Consider the following 22,983-nt stretch of genomic DNA (forward strand, 5'->3'; position numbering starts at 1 on the left):
CCAGACTGGAAGGGTGGTTGTTGCCAGACGGCTGCTAAATATGGCAGAAAATTTTTTTTCTGTAGTTGTGGCTTCTCCGCAAGAGTTTGGTGCTATCCGCGGTGCACTTCTTCGCTACGGAGCCTAGCAGAAGTCGAGCGCGGTGCTGATGTGCAATTAAGAGGCCGTTTCAATTCCGTTTTAATTAACGGAAGGAACCAAGCCTAGCAGAAGTCGAGCGCGGTGCTGCCGTGCAATTAAGAGGCCGTTTCAATTCCGTTTTATTCAACGGAAGGAACCGAGCCTAGCAGAAGTCGAGCGCGGCGCTGCTGCGCAATTAAGAGGCCGTTTTAATTAACGGAATAAACCTCCCATTACAGAAGTCGAGGCGCGTTCTCTTGCTGTGTGCGCAGCTGTGCGATTAAGATATCGCGTCTCAGTATTAGGGATTACGGGGAAACTGATTAGAGTCGCAGGAGGGGATGCGCTGCCCCCCTTCCCCCTTACTTTTCTTTTTTTTTTCTCTCTCAGCTGATCGTGTCGCGTCGACCGCGCGCTACGACGGGGGACGCTACGCTTCCGCGGATAGCACCAAACTCTTACAAAGAAGCCACAACTACAGAAGAAAAATTTTCTGCCAAATTTAGCGACAGTCTGGCAACAACCGCCCCAAAGTCTGGCAACAGACTTATGCAACGCCAAATGGAACCTTGCCATCTATCCAAACAGTGGAGAAAAAAAAAGTTTCGTTTGGCGAGCCATCGCCCAGTCAAGCCAAGCCACTGGATTTGTTCTGTTAGTCCTGTGGATAATGGCGGCGTGCTTGTAGTGCCAGTGCAGATACGATTGTATTTTCTTCCCCAGCTACGGAGGTAAGACAGCTACATTTATTTATTTATTAAGAATACAGTCAAAGACTTCAAAACTTCGTATGAGTACTACAATGTGTTTCCGTCGCAGGTGCCAGCATGCCTAAAGCGAAGGAAAAGTCTTACACGCGCAAGAAAGCGTCATTGCAAACAAAGGTAATATTTCGGGATTTCGGATTTCAAGCCGGCAGCCAGCCGTCAACGTCTGAAGGAATCGGGAACTTCGAACAATGCAGTAGTGCGTGTGGTACACTACGCGCATGTAGTAACACAGGCTGTGCCAGTGAGTGTGCGAGCATTTGCGTGCCTGGGGCTGACGAAAACACTGCGGCTACATCAGCAGCTACTCAGGCGGATTGCTGCAGCTCGGCGCCCCCTGAGGGCAGTTCGCCTTGCGTCACCGAAAGTGACTCAACGGACACATCGCCTACAAAATGTTCACCCTGTTCGTCCACGGGAGCATCGCACACTGAACTCGAAGGCTCGCCAATGCAACTCAGCGATGTGCCTTCTCCTGTAAGCGGAGTCCCGGAGGTACCTGTTTGTTCATCTTCCACTGATGCATTGTCAAAGCACAAAGATTTTGTTGTGTCACTGCGCAGTTGGGTCATCAAAAAAAAATGTTACTCATACAGCTTTGTCCGCTCTTCTAAAAATTCTCAAGGTCAGTACTTTCGATTCTTCATCTCTGCCTAGCGACGCTCATACTCTTCTCGCCACGCCTAGAGATGCACAGCGTGCACCTGTTGTCAGTTCAATGGTACCGGGACATTACTGCCACTTTGGGCTACAGAAAAGCCTCGAGAATGCTTTGTCAAAAGCACGTTTTGAAGGCAGTCATGTTTCTCTTGCCTTTAACATTGACGGGCTGCCAATTTCCAAAAGCTCCACCATGCAGTTGTGGCCCATACAGTGCATGATTCGTGAAGATCGAAGAATACCACCCTTTGTAGTTGGAATTTTCGCAGGCCCAGGAAAGCCTGCTTCAGCCAAAGAGTTTCTCAACAAACTTGTCAGTGACCTGCAACAGCTTCTTTCCCAAGGAATGATTTTTCATGGGCACCTGATTGATGTTTCTTTGAAGTGTTTTGTTTTGGATGCCCCAGCACGATCATTTGTGTTTCAGATTAAAGGACATACAGGTTATTCTGGGTGTCCTAAGTGCACAGCTGAGGGTACATACAGAAACAGTCAACTCAGCTTCCCTACTACGTCATCCACTTTGCGTACGAATGATTCTTTCAGGCGTCAGATTGACTCTGACCATCACCGGGGCGCATCAGTATTAACATCACTGCCCATATACTGTGTGACCTCTGCACCACTGGACTATATGCACCTGTTGTGTTTGGGGATTGCGAAAAAGCTGCATAATGCTTGGCTAAGTAGTCCTTTAGACATAACGCCTTGGGCCTGCAAAGCGCAGACAATTCTCTCACCTTAATGTGTTGTTAGCACCATATGTAACGAAAGGTGCCCTGCATCATTGGCCGTGAATTCAAAGTAAAAGAAAACTTGTATGAGAAGCCATTTATTTCTGGCACCATTGATGTTTTTGTGGTTTCACAGCTATCTGGTGTTAAATGTTGGCCATTAATAAATGTACGCAAGGTTGCTAGGTTACCCTGGCACGTAAAATTTGTTACTATTCCACTGCTTCATCTGTCTTGAGGGCACTAAAAGAAGAATTGATTGCATTTAGGATAGATTACCCTTCAACAGTTTTTGACACACCGCTTTGCTATGAAGAGATGCTTTGTTTTCTTAAAGGGGAACTCCGGTGCATTTTCGACCATACTGAGATAATGTTGTTTTCAAATAGTATTGACAATCCTGCAAAGGCTAAGGTGGTTAATTTTGCCCAGGTACTCGTCAGTAATTTTAATTAAGCAATAAGCGACAAGTCAAAACAAAGACCAAAACGGGAAGCCGCTCTGTCATTCATGGTGGGTATCAGATGACGTCTCGAGAATTCGTCGCTGATGACGTCACGAGATCGGCTACACCCCGCCACGGCTTGCTAGGGTGCACACATAGCTCACATTCCTCTTCTGATGCGCGAAAAGCAAGTTGGCGATATCGACGCAGAAGCAAGCTGTGCCAGAGCGTCTGAACTTACTGGTGACAAGTTCAGCAATGATTGCAGCTACTATCTCAGCGCAGAAGCATCGCTTTTTGATTTCGACTCGCCGGCGCGTGAAGCATCTGACATGCCCCGAATCGATTTTCTTGTTGCTCAATATTGTAAGACCGACATCAACGATGACGAACACGTTGTATACAGCTGACAAAACTGAACTGTGCTAGCGTTGTCACCTCGTAGAAGAAAGCGCACGTTGCATCTGTCTGCCGGGGAATGCAGGGTTTTCCAAAAAGAGTAGGCCCTTACGTCACATGCACAGGGTGGCCTGCGTTTACTAGTGTGATTGCAGAATCGGTTACTAATTTTAAAAGTTGTTTTCCAAGAAACTGAATGACGTAGGGTGCATAATTTGGCACATATTATCACGGTACCAATGAAAACACATGTTTAAAGTTTTATTGAAATCAGTTAATATTGAAAAAACGCAGGAGTTCCCCTTTAAGTGGTTGTTACATGAAAGTTTTAATTTGTTGTTTTCTTGCGTTAAATGATATGTGGGCTTTAACATCCCGAAACCACCATATGATTATGAGAGACGCCGTAGTGGAGGGCTCCGGAAATTTCGACCACCTGGGATTCATTAACGTGCCCCCAAATCTGAGCACACGGGCGTACATTTCCGCTTCCATCGGAAATGCAGCAGCCACAGCCGGGATTTGATCCCGCGACCTGCGGGTCAGCAGCTGAGTACCTTAGACACTATACCACCGTTGCGTTAAATGTTAAGCCAAGCCCTGCTTATCCTAGAAAATAAGTGTAAGTGCTCCCTAAAAAAGTAATTACAACATGTTATTAAAAACTAGTCTTGGTTCCTACTGTACTCTCAAGTCGCGATATGAGCTCTTCACATGCTGGAGCAAGAAATTGTGATGTTCCCATGGCCAGGCGAGTATCCTGTATGATGTCGCCAGAATTAGTACTGTAGCCTGACGTCAAGCTAGTGTCGATGTCGCGAGGTGCACCTTGGGAAAATTGGCTTTACTAGTACTGAGGGAAAAATGGCACTAAATTGGGACGAAGAAAGAATGACCGCACAACACTGAGGAACAATGGAACTGAGGAACAACTGTGTGTGTGTTTATTACACGGGAAAATATAGAGCTGCAAAAACAAATAGGACTACAACACTTGCTCATAAAGATGAAAAGCAAGATGAATCTCTCACGAGTCAAAATGTCCAAAGTTAACAGCTCAGAAACATGTTCTCTTTTTCGAGGAGGGCAAGTGGAGGCTCACTGACACACGTGTCCTTTCTTCCTAATATGGAAGGCTTCGTTGATTTCGCACTCGATCTTGTTACGATATCGTGAAAGCATCTTTCAATTATGGAAGAGCTGGGTGCAGCTGCACGAGGAACAATGGGCTGCTAAGGTGCTGCTTGTTGAAGTCTTGAGATTGAACGGGTGCTCATTCAGGTGATTGTTCAAACATTGACTGGTCTGTCCAGCATAGGTGTAGCCACATGACAACGGAATGTTGTAATACATTGTTAATGCATTCCTCGTACTGTGTCCTGTGCTTCTTTATGCACGCATGCTCTTTGGGGTAACTTTACTTTTTCGCATAGGCTGCCGAGAAAGCCTTACGCCTGCTTTGCTAACGATCTTGAGTGCATGGCTCGCACCGCGTGCGTAAGGGATGGCGGAAATTTTTTGTCTTGTGCTGGGTATTTCCTGGTGCTTTGCTCAGCACAGGAAAGACAATAAATTTTTGTCGTCTCTTAGGTACATAGTTTGAGTCATGCGCTCATGCAAATCGTGTATCAACTGGCCCTTCAAGACACCCTTCTGGCTTTAATTCCAAAATAATCTATCTCGGCATTTGCTGTACTTCACACTTGCTCCGAGCTATCTCTATACACAGGAGATTTGTAGGGCAGAGTAAACTGTCCTTCAAAAAAAAATGGTGGCACTACCCCTTTAATATGACAGTTATTTGGTCACCATATTGTGCTAGCAGTGAAACGAAACAGCCACTATTGTGCAATAAACATTCACATTCTCCAAAGATAAAGAGGTGTATTGATTGTGCTTGAATTAAAACTGATGTCTATGTGAGGACTGTTCATAGTGTTGAAGAGATATCCATGTCATAAGGGTATCTTAATTGTCCCATTGCATTGTTCTATGTAGAGCTCTAAAATGCTTCTGGGCGAATGACAGTTTTATGTATGATTAATGTTTATTGTACTTAATAAACAATAAAACTGTGTCATCCATTTTCAGCATGTGATGGAATTGAGCCCTGTGCTTTCCATGATGTGAATTTGTCTTATACATTTTTTTGGCATTTCCCATTTCATGTTTGTTTTTGTATTTTTGCAACAGTCATATTTGTCGCCTGTTCTGCAGTATTGTATTGGAATGGTGTTTTGCATCATACTGGATTTTGTCAGTTTTTAACTTAAACCTTTTTTATTTCTTGCTAAATGTTCTTGACATTTTTTGTTTGTACCAAAGCTTGTGTCTTTATGACCCTGTAAGTTTTAATTTTGATATTACAAAATGAAATAATCACAGTTAACTTCTTTCATTGTATTACCTTCACTGCTAGAATTGTGTGGAGCTGTGCTTCTATTCTCATCATTGTGTTCACACTTCAACTTGAACATCGTACTTGATTTAATTAGTGTTTGCTTAATTTATTTATTCATTATTACTAGAGTACATGATTTGACCTAATGATAATAAACATTTTATTGCATCTGAGACCTTGTGTGAGCCCAATCTTCTTACGCTTTAGCACTTGTTCCTGGGCAAGTTGATGCCTAAGTTTGCCAAACATATGTTATTCTGTTTTATCGATGGTAAAAGCTTGAAAACAAATAAGCTTCTAAGCATGCACAGTGGCACGAAAGTTCGCTGTACTCTTTCACGTCGCTGTGCATGATTGTTTTTTCTAGCTTATACCATCAATACACAGCTGGTAATTGGCACTCCGGATCCCTAGTCGTCACCTTATTTGTGTCCATGAATCTTGTTTTAATTTAGCATTGCACCAGAAATAATTTTAGCGCTTTGATATTTAATCTGCAGCAAAAGGGTTCTTGTGAAAGATGTTCAAGCATCAATTGCGAGAGTGCACAAAACCTCAAGGACCCTCGATATTACCACACACACACACACACACACACACACACACACACACACACACACACACACACACACACACACACACACACACACACACACACACACACACACACACACACACACACACACATATATATATATATATATATATATATATATATATATATATATATATATATATATATATATATAGCTAGGTATTTGTGCTCACTCAACATCAGCCTCGGACAGGCCGCATGGACATTTAAAGGACCATTAGGGGGTAGATTATTTATGCACAATGAATAAGAAATCAATATACATATCTATTATGAACATATATGTACCTGTGTATATGTATAATATATCCCCTGATGGTCCTTTTAATGTCCGTGTCGGCTGTCCAAGACGGATGACGAGCGAACGTACAAATTTGTTACCTTTGTACATTCACAGTATGTCCATTGGACGTACATTGTACGTCCGCGGATATCTGATGGATGTCCAGAATATCCGAGACGGACGTCCCGACGTATTCCTAACGGATATCTGTGGTTACTTGGGTAGTGAACACCTCGCGGTTATCGACACTTAGTGCGGAATGGCACCACGTCGCCAGAACCACTGTTATGCGCCCGGATGCCAGTCGGGCTACGTTCACGTGAAAGGTGCTCCAAAACCGTCACTGTTCGTCGTCCCCAAGGATGAGAGACTCAGAAGACTGTGGGAGAATAATTTACACCGTGCGGACAAGCCACTTGAAGACACAAGTGCGGTTTGTGAACTCCACTTCGAGCCTCGGTACGTAATTCGCGATTATGTACACACCATCGGCGGTAAAGAAGTGCGGATCCCACGCGGGAGGCCTATGTTGAGCAGTGACGCTGTTCCCACTATTTTGCCAAATTTGCCATCGTATTTCACCAAAAAAGCAGTGAAAGAAAGGCCGCCTCGAAAAAGGAAGTCTGAGAGTCATGCTTCGCCAGTGAAGCGCTGGCTGTGCACGAGTGGCAACTCGACGGTGTTGCACACAAACGCCGTAAATACTCCGGATCCAGACACTGCAGCATCGAGGCCAGAAGACGAACAGCTGGCCATCGATGTAGAAGTTTCTTCTTCAGAAAATCCGCAGGAAGACCGCAAGTCTATGTCGTTATTTAGCTGTCTTGAGGTACTATCGCCGCACTGGACTAAGCACATCGTTCCAGATCACAAAGGCATTGTGTACTGTACGTCTGTGTTGACACCGAAGAATGAAGTACGATCGGAAAAAGTGGTCATGTTTTTTGAGTCACGCATTGCGAGCTACTGCAAAGTGTTCATCAGAGGTACCCTGTTAAAAGAAGGCACCGTGGAAACAGAGGCAGCAGCAGAAGAAGTGCTGAAAACAAGTGATCATATGTGCACTTGCGTTGGAGCAATATCTCACGAAGACTATGAAGAACGATTTTTTACGAAGAAGCTAAAGGACCATGTGGTTACATGCAACGAAATGTACTTCAGCATTAAGTGTCTTGGCCAGGTTGATGAAAAGGTATTTATAATGTGCATTTTTACTAGTATGACAGCTATAACTCTTGTCGCTACGAAAGATTTCTCTGACCCGCAGGTCGCGGGTTCGAATCCCGGCTGCGGCGGCTGCATTTCCGATGGAGGCGGAAATGGTGTAGGCCCGTGTACTCAGATTTGGGCGCACGTTAAAGAACCCCAGGTGGTCGAAATTTCCGGAGCCCTCCACTACGGCGTCTCTCATAATCATCAGTGGTTTTGGGACGTTAAACCCCACATATCAATCAATCAACGAAAGATTTCTTGCCAGTTATTGCAACCTAATTCACTGCACCTTTCTTTCAGGTGCACAATGTGTGTCTTGCCGCTATTTGAAACGAGCACTGCAAATTCGATGAGCCCGGGTGAAGCGAACAGCAACAAGGAATTGCCAATATGCAGTGCTGAAGTTGCTTGTTGTGGCCAAAAGAAACACTAGATTGTTTTCTCGCTTGAAAAGTGTGAAAAAGAAGCTGGAACAAATGCAAATTAGGAATGCTGCTATAAAAACAAAAACTTTAGAAGCACAGATTGCAAGGCTTCCACCAAGACAGCAGGAAGCTGTACGACAGTGCTTTGCAGCTTCAAGAGTAAAACCCAATGGGTTGCGCTATACGAAAAGCTGGGTTTTAGATTGTTTAATCATGAAGATGAAGAGCCCTCACCTGTATGAACATCTTCGTCGCAATAACATCCTAGCCCTTCCATGTAAATCAACCCTGAAGCGCTATGTACATACATACCGCACTGTGTTTGGCTTTAGTGAGAGAGTTCTAAAGCAGCTAAAGGAAAAGACAGCGGAGCTTGATGTTTGGAAGAAACACGGTGGATTGGTCATCGACGAACTGAAACTGTCAGAACATTTTTCAGTGAAGAAGTCGGGTGCAATTGAGGATTTTGTGGATTTAGGTCCATTTACAACTTCCAAGGACAAAGGTGTACCATGTGACCACAGTATGGTTATCCTTTTCGTCCCATTTCAAGGCAAATGGAGTCAAGTTATTGGTTACTTTGCTACACATGGAAACATGAAAGGGGACACACTCGCCAAAGTTGTCATTGAAGCAACCATACTAGCTGAAAAGAGTGGGCTCTTTGTGGATTTTATTACTTGCGATGGTGCAAGTTGGAATAGAAATATGTGGAAAGTACTTGGGATCCAAGCGACAGCTGACTCTACTACTTTGAAAATTGAACACCCCTGTGATGCATCACGGCACCTATATTTTATATCTGACTTCCCACATCTCATCAAATGCCTACGGAACTCGCTGCTGAAGTCTGGATTCAACACCCCTGCAGGTCATGTAAGTCTGATGTTTTGTTTTTCACGCATAAAACACATTGAATTTCATATATGCTTACATTATCTCCAAGCTTAACCAGGTGCATTTCAATATGGTCCACTTAATTTCATTGCAGGTTGATGTGCAACATGTAAGGGAAGCTCACAAAATAGACTCCTCCAACGTGACCCTTAAAGTGATGCCGGGCATAACACGGTGTCACCTGCATCCTAATGGATTTGAGAAGATGAGGGTCAGCTATGCCTTCCAGCTTTTTAGGACAAAAGTCCTCCAAGCTTTCCACCTATACAAAGACAAGTTGGAAGCAACACTTGGAAGGATGGATGTAACACAAGAGTTCTTCAGGTGAGTCGTCTCTTGTCATATGCTGGTTAAAATTAGGTAGTGAAATGTCTGATATAACCAACTTGTAAATGAAAATTATATCTTAATAGAATGCATCATTAGCACCGACATTTGGGCGAGTTGGGTTTGGTTCATAGTTATGAACGGCGCAAAACACACGAGACACAAAATGACGTCCTTGTGTTTTTCGTCATTTTGTGTCTCGTGTGTTTTGCGCCATTCATAACTATGAAGAATGCATCATGCAATGTAAACTACAAAATTATGAAAACAGCTGTTTTGCATATTTCAGCAAAATCCACCAGCTCATAAGAGTGATGACACCGCGGTTCCCTGCTGAAGCCCTCAGACCGTGTTCATCAGGAACAGCAGTGCTGCAGGATTTTCTGTCCTACCTCAAAGCATGGGAGCAGCATACGAAAGATGGAGGAGGCTTTCTGAGCAATTCCACTGCTGCTGGCCTACGTGTGACCATTTCGAGTACACTAGAGTTGCTTGACTATCTCACTGAAAATGTTGGCTTAAATACCTAATGACTGCAAAAACTAGCCAGGATCCTTTGGAAAACCTTTTCGGTATTATCAGGCAATCTTCTGGCAGTAATGATCATCCAACACCAACTAAGTTTTTGATTACAGTAAACTGCATGTCATTCTATGGTTTAGTTAAAGGTGTCAGTCATGGAAACTGCAAAGAGGGCATGCTAGGTTCCCTTTTGGAAGTTAGTAGCCCACGAGACACATCGCAAAATGCAGCAGGCATGGATTTGGCACCGAGCTCTTCTCCGAATGCGCAGGCGTTGGTTATACCTTCCCAGGACCACAGCCAGCATGTTGCGAGGAGCGACTCGAGAATTACATTTTACATTGCTGGCTACGTGGCACGAAAGTGCATTTTGAAAAGCAATTGTAAAGATTGTTTGATACTACTTACCGTGCCTGCCCCAGACGAAAGCTTTCAGCTTGCAAGGTTGACACTATTTCGTGACAGCGGTGGACTCCTCTACCCAAGTGCTTGCCTATTTCGGTTCATAAAGAAGCTTGAAGACTTGTTCACGGGCTGCTTTTCTTGTGTACAACTCCATGCAGACAGCATTTTAGGTGTGCTGACCATTGTGAAAGCAAGGCTTTGGCAAGAGGTTGGGTGCCTAAGCCATGTCTCAATGCTCTCTCAAAAAATAATACAATTCTATGTTGTTACACGACTTCATTTTTACATTAAGGGGCTAAATACAGACAGAGCAGGCAAATTCCAGAAAGCAAAGCACTTAAAGATAAGCCGCTGCTATTAAATATTTTTTCCTTGCTGTAGAAGATTTTTAAAATTTTAATATTGTTCCTGTATGGATTTTACAAGTGTAGGTTAAACTTGATGTATGAATCTTTCTGAATATTCTTTTTCTGTTTCACTGACCCAAATACAAGAGAATGCCAGATTTGAAAAACAAGCAAAATAGTATGTTGTCACTCGCCACGCATACTATAGCAATAAACCCTTGACTAAGTGGCAACTCTGCTTAATTCAATTGTGAATGGTGACTTTGGTCTTTGGCGTACCATCAACAGTGTGATTAATATGATCTACGAGAACATCTGTAGATCTCTATAAAAATGCATGTTATTTGAATGGAAATGTGTCTATTACTTGTCATTTCCAGTATTTCTTCTGATTCAGTGTCTTTACTTATTGTGTGAAGAATATGTGTTGAGTGTTCATGTGTTTTTGTGAACTTTTTTATGCCAAGTGTGCTATTGAAGATATTTAGCATCTCTTTGTGATTATTTGTAGTTGTGAATATTTTTCTAGCATCTATTGGGCTGTTTTAGGAGACATGCTCTTTGTCGCACACGCTGATAAGTACATAATGGGGCAAGGCCCTCTTCAAGCTATTTCAGCTTTTTCCATCTGCTTTCACTTTGAGAAAAAAAAATGAAAGTGATTGATATGCATGGCTTTTGTGGAGTACGGTCATTGTGCTGCCCCACCAAATAAACTTTTAACTTATTCCCGTGAATTATTGTTGTCTATATTTTTTTCCACACCTTCATTACAAATTCACTTTTATTTCTTGGGAATGATTAGGATAGGTCTTTCCTTCTGTGCACTACCACACATTTTCTTGCACTTTTCAGGAGAATATATCAGCTGAGAGCACGTAAGGTGCTTAAGTTTGTAGTATTATTGTTTTATTTAGTGAGAGTACGTCTTCAGTAAAGTTACTGTTGAGTACAAACGCTAGCATATTGGTGGAGAAATGTGAGCCGCTTATATGCCACTCTGCGACTTATTAAATTAGTGATCATGAAAACATTAGTCTCTTTTATCTAAAGGCAATCGATGTCAGTGCACGTTAAAATTTCCGAAGTCCTCCACTACGGCGTGCTTCATAAGCAGAAAGTGGTTTCATAAATCAATTATCTAAAGGCAATAAAACTGCGAGAGCGCAATACAAAACTGGCTGTTTACAGTGTATATTGCATCCCGCTGATGACGTGCTCATGTTTAGCGATACTTCATGCGCCAGAACGACGGCCAAAGCAAAAGTATGCTCAGGCAAAAGAAGAAGAGCAACGAAAATGGCAATGAACAGGGGTTGCACAAGAGTAGTTTGTGCTTGAAGCGCTGGCAAACTAACCTTCGCGCTGCGTTGGCCGAGAGCAGCAATGCGTCGCTTCCATTGCAGGTGGTGGTGGCGCCATCTACCAGGTGAGACATAAAGTGCGTCAGTGCACGGCCTCCAGTCAGCCCCCCTTTCTAGAACACTTTACCCATGCTCACTGAAGCGCCGTGTGTTGCAGCTCCCATAGACACTAGCGCCAGAGTTCCTTCTAGTGTATGTTAAGAAACTCTATGGCAACGATAGCATGCCGTGGGTAATTGAATTACAATGGCGCACGAAAATCTACAAATGCAGGTGCTCGCAACTATGTCCGTTCTTGTTCACTCCGCTTTGGAATGGCGCAGGTCAACTGTGATCGAGCTGTCACTGACGACGAAAGCCGTCGTTGCGAGATTTGCAGTATGTTGTTCAATAAGAGGAAAAGCATGCTTCGGCGTGTCAGGGACGTCCATAAAGTAACCCCAGAAGTTAATACGCGCGTGAAATGTGGCGTTTGTGGCGTTGGCCTGTCTTCACTGCACCACATCGCAACGCACGAATTCGTCGCCGAGTACGTGTAGCGCACGTTCCTCAACGATAAAGGTGAGTGACCCATGCTTTAACCAGTTGATAGTTGTTAGGAAAAGCAATTCTAGTACATTATTAACCCTTTGTATCCCATGCTGTTCGTAGGCACAACAGCAAGCGTTTATTGGCTGATTCTCTATTAAAATGTCCCAAATAACACAGAAAAAATATGTGTCCTTCAACAAAACCTTATTTATTGAAGAAAAAGAACGTACGCTAGGAACACGAAGTCACTCAGTGTGGAACCTTTCAAAACAGTTTGCTGGTCCATCTTCTTCGACGCACAGGTACACCTTACACTTCTTACACGGGAGCCTTGTTCTCCGTGAACACTGCGGTAGCTTGCACCTTGGGGCACTTTTCTGCGGCACTTTGACAGGCAGATGATTTACCCCATCATACCTGACGGAAGTGGGTACATCCGAAGCTCGGTTCGACAGCCAATTTTCGGTCAGAGTACGGTCATGGAGGGGAGCTTCGTGTGACTTTTCCGACTTCATTAGCCCAAAGGCGACCTGAAGCTTGAATTCTGCGAGCTGGATTTCCGAATCCTTTACGGCGCGGTACGACAACCAGCTGTTCACAACAGCGAGGTCTAGCAAGTGAAAAATGATCCTCTTGTACCACTTCTTCGTCTTCAACTCATTGCGGTAGAAAGAAAGCAGCTGGTCCACTCTGTCGACACCACCCATGCTTTGGTTGTATACTCTTACCAAGCTCGGTCGGGAAACTTCGGTGTATGTTTTTGCTTTTTTGTCGTATCGCCGGCAGACGCCCACAGGACCTACACTATGGGTATTCGATCCAATCATGACGCTGCGGTTGTCATGCCAGTGACAAATAATAATGCCACTGTCCTTTTCTGATCGGAAATCAAAGGATCCACGGCCTTCCCTCTTCAGGCATTTTTCGGTTTTTAGGGGGCAGCGTCCAATTCTGCCGTTTCTCATGGTTGCTGTGCATCCTAATCCGCGACGCTCCATTTCAACTATAAGATCTGCTGAAGCGAAGAAGTTGTCACAAAATATTTCTTTCCCTTCACAGCCCTCAGAGAGTCGCACAACAATTTTTCCACTTTCTCCGATGTCATTTTACAAATCCGTTGGGTCAATGACTAAATTGTCTCCGTAAAGCTCAATTTTTGTACACATAGCCGGATCTCCCAGCCAGTGTCCACACTTTGTAGCCCCACTTTCTAGGCTTTTTGTTCATGTACACCTTGAGGCTGTGTCGGCCTTTGAATGGTACTATCATTTCATCCACGGCAAGGCAATCTTCCATTTCTGCAGCACCCTGGAAATTATAATTCAGCCGGCTGAGCAACGGACGGACCTTGTAAAGCTTGTCGTAGCCATCTTCTTCCTTTTTCTTCTCGGTGTCGTTGTTGCACGCGTGGAAAAGTGAGATCACTTCGTCAAAGCGATTTCTTGGCATGCAGTCCGCAATGTGGGATTGGCGCAATAACCGGGACCAGTACATGCGCCTGAATGGCATGGACACTACAGACATGTACAGGATCATACCGAGAAATTCCCTCATTTCTTCAAGCGTCACAGGTTTTACTCTCGTGCGGTTGCTCTGGACCCGGAATCGGTTTGTTTCGAACGTCAGATGTTCGATCAAATCCTCATCTACCAGCTTAGTAAACATACTCAAAGGCGTTTTAGCCTCTGCCGCAGAGACTCTTGGACTTGGAATGCTAGTAGGAAAGCCTTCGTTGACGTCAAGGTCCTTCTTTACCCAGTGCCAGGTCTTTTTTATCTTGTTCTTCATAGTAGTGGACTCTTCGACATCAAGACCGTCGGTGTCTGACAAGCTAGACGAATCTGTCCCACTACAATGTTGACTTGCGGTCCTTTCCGCCTGGTCATCGTCGGAGCTTTCCAAATCGGAGCATTCGCTCCCACTTGGCCAGTCGAACAAAATTGCCTGGATTTCGGTGTCCGTTAATCCACGCCTGCAGAGAGATATTGTGTTGCATTAGAAACCAAAATTTTTGTGGCAAACCGCGGCGTTTTATAAAACGAAGCGAACGAAAAGCAGCCCCACAGACCAATTCGTGAAACTCAGGAGCCCCGTATTCCTGACGGCAACATATGTGTGCGCAACACAGCACGGACGAAAAATAAATACTTCTAATGGGTTTTTCCTAGAGCAATTGACATCAAAATATTCCTTGTGAATTCTTCTATTACACCAGAAGTATTTTAAAGGAAGAAATAGCAGATAAATAGTGAGATATCACTGTAACGCGGAGGTACTTACCGTGGCGGGCATTTTGAGGAAGACGCCATTCTTTTTTGTGTTGTGGTGGAGTTGTCAATACAGGTAGCGCCATCTAGTTAGCATATTTTGAAACTTCAATATAGCGCGAAATTAAAAAAACGAAATTTTAATGTTGGGCGACTCACACGGGATTTTTAGCGCCAATTTATGTAATGGCAACATTTGTTGCCGCTGGGATACAAAGGGATCTTTTGTGGTGCGGTTGTACAGCACATGATCGCTTGTACGAGTATTAACTGAGTCAGCTAGGTAATTTTCGTGTGCTTGTCGCGTCGAAAATAAAAGAATGCACAGAAGAGCTAATTGCCACTCGCGATCGCACTGGAAGTAATGTGGCTTGCATCACTTATTGTTTTTCTCTCAAAGATCACATGCCTTTTGGTGTTGGACAGGATGCACGTCCTCTTGTGAATGGTATCGTCGATTTCATGGCGTAATTCTGGCAAATGTTTGAAAGCATTGATTGAGGCTTGATTGAGCTCTTGTGGTGCGCCATACTTCACCGGTGATTTTGCGTCAAGGCAACGAGAAAATAACGTTTTTATGAAGTAGTTATGCGGGGAACAATACACAGGCTTAAGCAGCCAAGCTAAGGAAAAATGCGCTCGTCTCTTTAACACAATGTAATATTAATCGGTCATTTGAGTCAAATATACAGTAAGCTCGAGCGCAGTTCGAATTATAGTATGGTCTACTTAATATTTTTTTAACCAATTTGTGGGTTCAGCCGTACTTTCTGCATGTTAACTGGAAATATATTGGCATTATATTTAAAGAAGCAAAAAATTGTGCGAATAACTTATCGTACACCTACCTCCACTACTTAAAAAAAATGCAGAGCAAATATATCTGATAGACTTACGATGTATTGAAACAGGTGAGCACACCAGAACGGGACAGCGAAAATGACCCACAAAGGGCTGCTTCCAACTAACATTTATTGCAACTGAAACACACCATATATGTGGTTCCTTCACTCATAACGTGGTAATATCGAGTGCTTCAGAACATGAACATGAAAGAAACTTTTCTATTGTTCCTCAAGCTTTTATTACTCGCCGAAAATTACAGGAGTTAACATGCCCATTGAAACTTAGGAGAAAAAAAAATGCTTAAAAGGGCCGACACTTTTGCAACTGCCTTTTTTAAGACTGGAATGTGTGTAGCAATGTAAGCCCAGATGAACTCAAAAAGAATGATGCAGATTGTTGCACTAAAAGCGAAGTTAGACCTCAAAACTTGAGCATGTGATGACAAGATGCGTTCCATGTCGCATTTCACTCTCCCGCTGATGTTTGTGTCAGTTTCCAATCACTCCGTGCCTCTTACAGAGGCAAACCAGAAGACTCGCCTCGCAGTGGCGGTTGTGCAGCACTCGTAGCATCATTTTTTAATTGTTTTCAAGTTAGTATTTAAAAGAACAACTCCTTTTGTATTCAATGAAGTATAAGGAATGCTTTTTAATTTTTCATGCACAATTGTGTGGCATATCTGGAACCTTATGAATATTACATGAGACTTATTACGTTGAACCAATCAAAATTCACAAACAGTGTCGTCACTTCCAATCATAAATATAGCCATTGTGTGTGTCACTGTATTTCAAAAACAATATAGTTTCTCCATTGAAATAAAACTATAACTGCTTTGTTTTTCGTGTTTTCACTCGCGCAACGATATCTGTGCAATCCACAGTTCGACAGGAAGTGGTGAAAACTACCCGCTTAATTTGTGTCACAGGTACCCTTTAATACCATACCAGAGAAGTTGCTGACCGAGCTCATGGATGCGCTGTTAACAAAATAATTCCGGCAGATCCCATGGGCTGTAAGAATTGATGTAATGCGAAGCAGCCAGCAAAGGGATGTATACATTGCCTTGTATGTCTTTTGGCAAATGAAGTCATCCATGTCATGGCACTCAGTTTCTTTGTCATGCACGCATCAGTGTACAATCTTGTAACACCATTCTAGCCAAACGTATACTCTAGTACGTACAATGCATGACCAGTCATTATATTCATCACGCACTTATGTCATGAGATTCATATTTTCACGTTAACACCTGTAGTTTATGTTTGTCATACAATCGCGTTCTGCAATACTAATTTTGGTGTGTCAAACTAGTGAGACGGCTGCGAGGAAATTCATGCGGATTTCTCAGAAAGAAAGCTTTTTATTTGCCAAAAAATTTGTCTTGGTCCAAGTTGGAACTCGGGATCAATACCTTTTCGGGGCGGTCACTCTATCATCTGCACTAACTAGGAAGCTAGCAGATGGACGTGTGAAAATGAATTCATTGACAACTCGATGCTCAGGGGCAAAAAGTGAAGCTTGGATCAGGTTAAATTTTTTTTTGGCATCTAAGAGGCATTCTTTCTGAAAAATTCGCGTAGATTTCCTTGTGGCTTTGTGCTAAAAACGGGAGGTTGTCTGTTGTCCTTTTCTTGAACCCCCCTCCCGCCGCCTTGCAGGATTCCGCAAAACTCATTTCCATTACCCTGATTTAATTTTTTTTCTGTAATACTGTGTCTTATTTGCATTGCAGAATTCAGTGAATGGAAAGCTCAGGAAGAGGCCAACGAGAAATGTTGGTTTGTACATCGCACTGCTCCCAAAAACAAGGACGCACTACTATTGTAATAGATCAGGAGTGGCTAGACGAAAAGAAGGTCATGGTAAACGTTGAGAGAAAAGTCGGGGTACCAGCAAGTCCGGTAAGATATGTCTCATTTCTTACTGTGACGAAGCAGGAAAACACTCAGTGCACAGCAGCTGAAGATATCTGCATAAATGTTAGGTACCAAAAGAAGCACTACGGCCATCAAGCAGAAATTTGGCACTTGAGGATGACTGACGAAGAAAAGGCCAACATAGCGGAGCACCTGGAGCGCGGTGTGCCCATTAAAACCGTATTGAAAAATATAAAAACATCTGTTGCTAGCAAGCTAAGACCAGCATTTTTGGCAGAGCGCATAACTCTGCATAACATCAAGCGGCAGTTTCACATTGCTGCTCCTGAACAGTGTCACCCTAATGATGCTGTTAGCGTAGATATGTGGGTGCAAGCAGTGAGAGACAAAAGTGAAACTCTTGTCCTTTTGGTGCTCTCTGATGACAGAGCCACGAAAAGAGTTGTTGGAAGAATTGGACACGGGAACTGTGTCTCGACTCCACACATGGAACTACAGGGTACCAGTTTGAGCTGACCACTCTTCTTGTGGTAGATGAAGTGGGACCAGGTATACCTATAGCCTGTTTCATGTGCAATAAGATGAATGAGGAATACTTGGCAGCTTTTTTCAGGTCCCTTGAGTTTGCCATCAGCAAAAAAGTGGAGGCTAAAACATTTATGTCTGATGACGCCTCACAATTTTATAAGACATGGTCATCAGTTATGGGTGCTCCTCAACAGAAACTTCTTTGCGCCTGGCATGTGGATAGGAATTGGCAGAAGAAAATACATGAGTGCGTTGAAAAGCAGCTGAGGCCGGACGTCTACCACAATGCGAGACTCTTTTTAGAGTTCCTTAACTAGGAAGAATTTAAAGAGTATCTTCAGTCATTTCGTGACATTCAAGAAGCAAAACTGAAGGATTTTCTGAAGTACTTCAAGAATAACTATGCGGTTAAATCTCAAGAGTGGGCCTACTGCTTTAGGACTAAGACAGGTATCAACACCAATATGCACTTTGAGAGTATGCACAGAACGTTAAAGCACAGCATGTTGGAGGGAAGGACGAATAAGCGTGTTGATAAACTAATATCTACCCTAATGGATTTGACATATCATTTTTTGATGAACAGGGCAATTCGAATGATCAAAGGAGCAAAGGGCAAAAAGTTAAGTGCAAACGAAAGGTACCACAGGTCTGGCACTGAAATGGTAGGCTGTGCAAAATTAAACAAAGATGGCATGTGGACTGTGCCTTCTCAGTCTACTAAAGGGCACTCTTATACCGTGAAGACGCTTGCAGTCCCTTGAGATGCAAGGAATGTGCAGTGTGTGTGCATACTTACAGGTGCACTTGCTATGTGCACCTGATACATTTCACTGTGCAAGCACATTTGCTGTGTCGTCATTACTAATACACGATCAAGCAGTGACAATAATGACTATGAGGGCCCACCTGAAACAGCAAGTGAAATGAGCCAGGCATTGCACATAATGGAAAGCATTACAAAGCTCGACGCAGCCACAAAAGTGTCAAGTGCAGCATTATTCAAAGCGAAGATGGAGTTTGTCAAACAAGCAATAGTGGATAGCGAAGTGTTGGAGGAAGTGATTGAGAAGGCGAATAAGTTGTTTGAGCCAGTCTAGCAGCTTGTTGAAGACAACAAGAGACGAAAAATGCCAGACCAATCTAATGAACCAGCAAACAAGAAAGCCGAGCATCAAGTCAGATTCTATTCTACAAAGAAGCCTAGATAATACCAACTTTCATCAAGTCTTTCAAAGCCTACCGAAGCTCAAAAAGAAGTTCTGAAACGCAGCTCATGGACAGAAATGTGGAGTCTGCACAGATATTCACATCAGCAGGGCATGACTACAGTTAGCAAAAGAAGCTGTCAAAATGGTGAAGTGCTCAACCAATATTGGGTTACTAGGACTTATGAATAATGAAGCAAGTTGTGTGCTCATCCACTAGCACGCTTATCATGGCAGCCATTCTCTTATGACCAGTGGTTTCCCTCCTTTGTGGTGGTGTGCAACCGTACAAAACAGCTGGATGATACGTGTGTTAGAGCACGAGAGGTGCCTCCATGCTTATTGTATGAGCTGTTGGTAAGTGTATAGTGAATAGATACGATTTCGGAATTCATAGCTTTGGTGTGCAGCCATACATAACAGCTGGATGGTACGTGTGTTAGAGCACAAGAGGTGCCTCTAAGCTCGTTGTATGAGCTGCTGGTAAGTATTACTGTAAACAGTGTAAGTGCATTTGATGGTGTATGTAGTTATATTATATATCTTCTAACGTGTTTTGTTGCTTATAAACGTGAGTAAAGTCCCTGTGGTTGCACAGTCGCTGTGCAACCACACCACAGTGGCTGTGGTGTGGTTGGACAATGTGCTACAGAGCTTAAACTTGTGGTACAATTCCGGGCTTAACAAGTGTATTTTGATGGGACACAAATGCACAACTGCTTGTGTATAGGAATTCCTAACAGTTCTAACATACGAGGCAGAAACTCGGAAGAAGCTAAAAACTCTAGAGTGTGCAATTGAATGAAAAATTGTAGGCGTAATTCTAAAAGATGGGAGGACAGCAAAATGTATCTGAGAACACACAGGAGCAACCAATATTCTAGTAGATCTTAATAGAGTACAAAGTGAACCTGAACAGTTCACGACATGAGGAAAGACTGTTGATTGGAGCCAAAAAATGTATACCAAGCGATAGGAAGAGCAGCAAACTGCAAAAGGCAATTCAGAAATAGAGGATTAAAATGAAATCTGCTCACGCGGGACAGGGTGGGTTGGAGATCATTGAGGAGCCACCAATCTGCAGGGGACAGGAGGCAGGTTCAAAATAATGGCTTCAATTTAGGATGTAAATGTGTGCTTACCAATTTTTATTTCTACTGCCTCATCAAATAAATTATTTTTCAGATTCCAAAACTTGGCGGTACCTGCTATGGTGATGTATGCAGTGCTGTGGTTGTGAGCACTCTGTTAATGCATTTACATATTTGACTTGCCAAATTTACAAATTCTTGCTTAAAACGAATCCGCTCCAGAGATGCAGTGCTTAGGTTGTTTGGCTGCTGACGACGCAAAAGCCAAAGGTCTGTACTATTCGCGGCGGTCACATTTCGATGGAGGCGAAATGGTGAAAACTGTAGTACGTGCAATGTCGGTGCACGTTAAACAACTCCAGATAGTCAAAATTTACGGAGCCCTCCACTGGTGTGTCTTATCATATTGTTTGGGCACGTAAAACCACAAAAATTACAATTGCCAATGATGACCACTGCCTGAACAGGTACACTGATTACAAGTACACTGTGTTGACATTGGAACTGGACTGAGGCTTCCACTAATGATAAAATTTTATTCTCTCATCTGCTCTATCTGATACAGCTGCTTAATTATTTAATGTATTGCCTAGTGTTTAGGTAGTGAATTTCCTGACCTGCAATTACTCACGGACTATTTATCATTTCAGATTTTGTAGATTTTCCAAAGCTCTGGAAAAACCAACATATCAAAAGCCTGGCCAAAGTTTTATGTTCTTTCGGAGTGAAGGCCTAGCACTTACAACCAACAGCATCATAATAAAAGCTTATTGTCAAAACGTGACCTGGTAGTCTTCCTGTGTAGATAATGCATGAATGCGGTGTCTGCACTAGCAGCACTGCTTTCATAATGGTGATGCAATGCAGTTACATTTCAAGCCGCGTGGATTAGGTGCATGGCGCGTCAATTGAAGTTTACGGAGGAGTCTAAATCAGTTTAATATATTAGTTTTTGATTGTTTAGATTATTAATATTGCTGCGGTATTTGTACGTTTTTTACGCCGCTTTGCTACAGTGTACTAGAAAAGGGCAGTGGGCTTACTCCGCCGCTCCTTTGACGCAGTTGGTGCCGCATAGGAGAGGTGGCGCCACAGGCATCTTCGATGGAAGCTTCACCTGCAGAAGCTGCTCGCCCCTGGCAGCTTGTACAAGTTGCGACGCACGTTTTTTTTATATTAAATAAATAAACTTGCTTGTATTGACTTGCCGTTAACTGTACTGAGAGCGTATGTTGCTCTCGGTTTACCATTATTTCCTCTTTTTTTCTTGCGATAGATTTGCCGAAAGTCAGTCTGATGGCAGCTTATGCAGATATGCTTGCTCCTTTCAAGTGCGACGCAGTTAATGATTATTTTTTCTTGGGGGCGGGGAAGCTTGAGGTCTTTGCACATTTTGACAAGCACATTTATTCAGGCCACATCGTATTTTGCCCAATATAGCACCTCGCCGAGCCCAAAAGGACGGTGTGCAACTCAAAATATACGGCTTCATACAGTGACCAGCCGTGTACTTCGATCAAGGTGCATGTTGAAGATCCCCAGATGGTCGAAATTTTCAGAGCCCTCCACTACTGCGTCTCTGATAATCATGTAATGGTTTTGGGACGTTAAACCCCAAATATTATTACAGTGACCAGATATACAGTTACATGCTGCGTAGACCTAACCTAAAATGATTTTCCTGCCTTCCACCAGATAATTAGAAAACGGTGCACGCTCGCTTCCTAGCCGAGCTTTAACATGCAGGCGTGCTGGCAGAGTTTGTGCCTTTGCTACGATGAAATGAAATTGTAGCTGAAATATGTTTTGTTCTAATTTGGTTGTTGCTCATGGCACAGTAGTTGTCATGGGGTTTTAATAAGTAATTACGCAGTTATCTGTTAGGCCTATGTACAAGCTCTTGTCCCTGACAAGAAGCTCTTATTTTCAAAACTGAAGCACAATATTCAACCACTGATTTACACACACTTTATTCACTTCATCATGTGCAATGGGTGAGCTTCAGCTGCTTGGCCCTTTGCCGCTTTCCTTCTTTGTCACTGTTCAGTCCTTTCACATAAAAATTAAGACGTGTGACATCGTAAAAACTAATTACTTTCGCTGTGAGAGTAGCCGCATTTACACTGCAACCAATTTCGATGGAAAGTCTGTGCTGAACAACTGCCAGCATGTCCATAATGCTGCCAGAGTGCAGCTCACTCTGGCAGAAACAATCTGTGAATATATCTTCGAGCTTATTCACAAAGCCGTACAGCTGACTAGAGGGATGGAGGAGGCCTCCTTGGTCACAATAGTTTGTTAGCCGAGCAAGCTGAAAACTTCACCAGGTGAGGTCACGGTGAGCAGCTTGACGCAATCTTGACACTTTGTTCTAGCATTGACAATGCATTTTCATGCAACATAGCCGAAATATGGTAAATGAGCCTGGAGTTGCTTCTGACCACGTGCTGGTTGTGGTCATCTGAAGCCTGCGGGCCAGCATTATGCTGGCGTATCATGATTTTTTTGTTTTCTTTTCAGATGCAGTGGTAGCAGCACATTGAATGCACTCCTCTTTATCAGTTGATGATTCGAGTGAATCAACTTCCAGCAAGGAGGCCAAGGTACCCTTCTTCTAGTTTTCATTGCTAACAGACCTAACCAGACCACAAAATGAAAGGCAATTCACAGTGACTAGGAACTGTGTTGGAGTTGGGTGATCATTATTGCCAGAAGCTTGTCTTACGATT

At 43.2% G+C, this 22,983-nt stretch overlaps 3 long non-coding RNA genes across 4 annotated transcripts in view; 2 read left to right on the forward strand and 1 right to left on the reverse strand.

Moving 5' to 3' along the window:
* Positions 1-11,966, reverse strand: part of LOC142776700 (uncharacterized) — a 39,595-nt gene extending 27,629 nt beyond the window's left edge. Inside the window, exon 1 of the long non-coding RNA XR_012887728.1 lies at positions 11,898-11,966. This is a non-coding gene — a long non-coding RNA (uncharacterized LOC142776700). The remainder of the gene's footprint in view (positions 1-11,897) is intronic.
* Positions 622-5,699, forward strand: LOC142776697 (uncharacterized). Its single transcript, XR_012887724.1, has 2 exons — positions 622-851; positions 940-5,699. It is a non-coding gene; the product is annotated as an uncharacterized LOC142776697 (long non-coding RNA).
* A 46-nt stretch (positions 11,967-12,012) lies between the features above and the next one.
* On the forward strand, positions 12,013-21,453 carry LOC142776699 (uncharacterized). 2 transcript variants are annotated; one of them, XR_012887727.1, is made up of 3 exons: positions 12,013-12,464; positions 17,283-19,520; positions 21,319-21,453. It is a non-coding gene; the product is annotated as an uncharacterized LOC142776699 (long non-coding RNA). The 2 variants fall into 2 exon arrangements; XR_012887726.1 differs by lacking the exon at positions 21,319-21,453 and having other exon boundaries at positions 12,016-12,464; positions 17,283-21,038.
* Positions 21,454-22,983: the final 1,530 nt, after the last annotated feature.

This window comes from Rhipicephalus microplus, chromosome X (genome assembly GCF_043290135.1).
Source record: "Rhipicephalus microplus isolate Deutch F79 chromosome X, USDA_Rmic, whole genome shotgun sequence".
Lineage (NCBI taxonomy): Eukaryota > Metazoa > Arthropoda > Arachnida > Ixodida > Ixodidae > Rhipicephalus > Rhipicephalus microplus.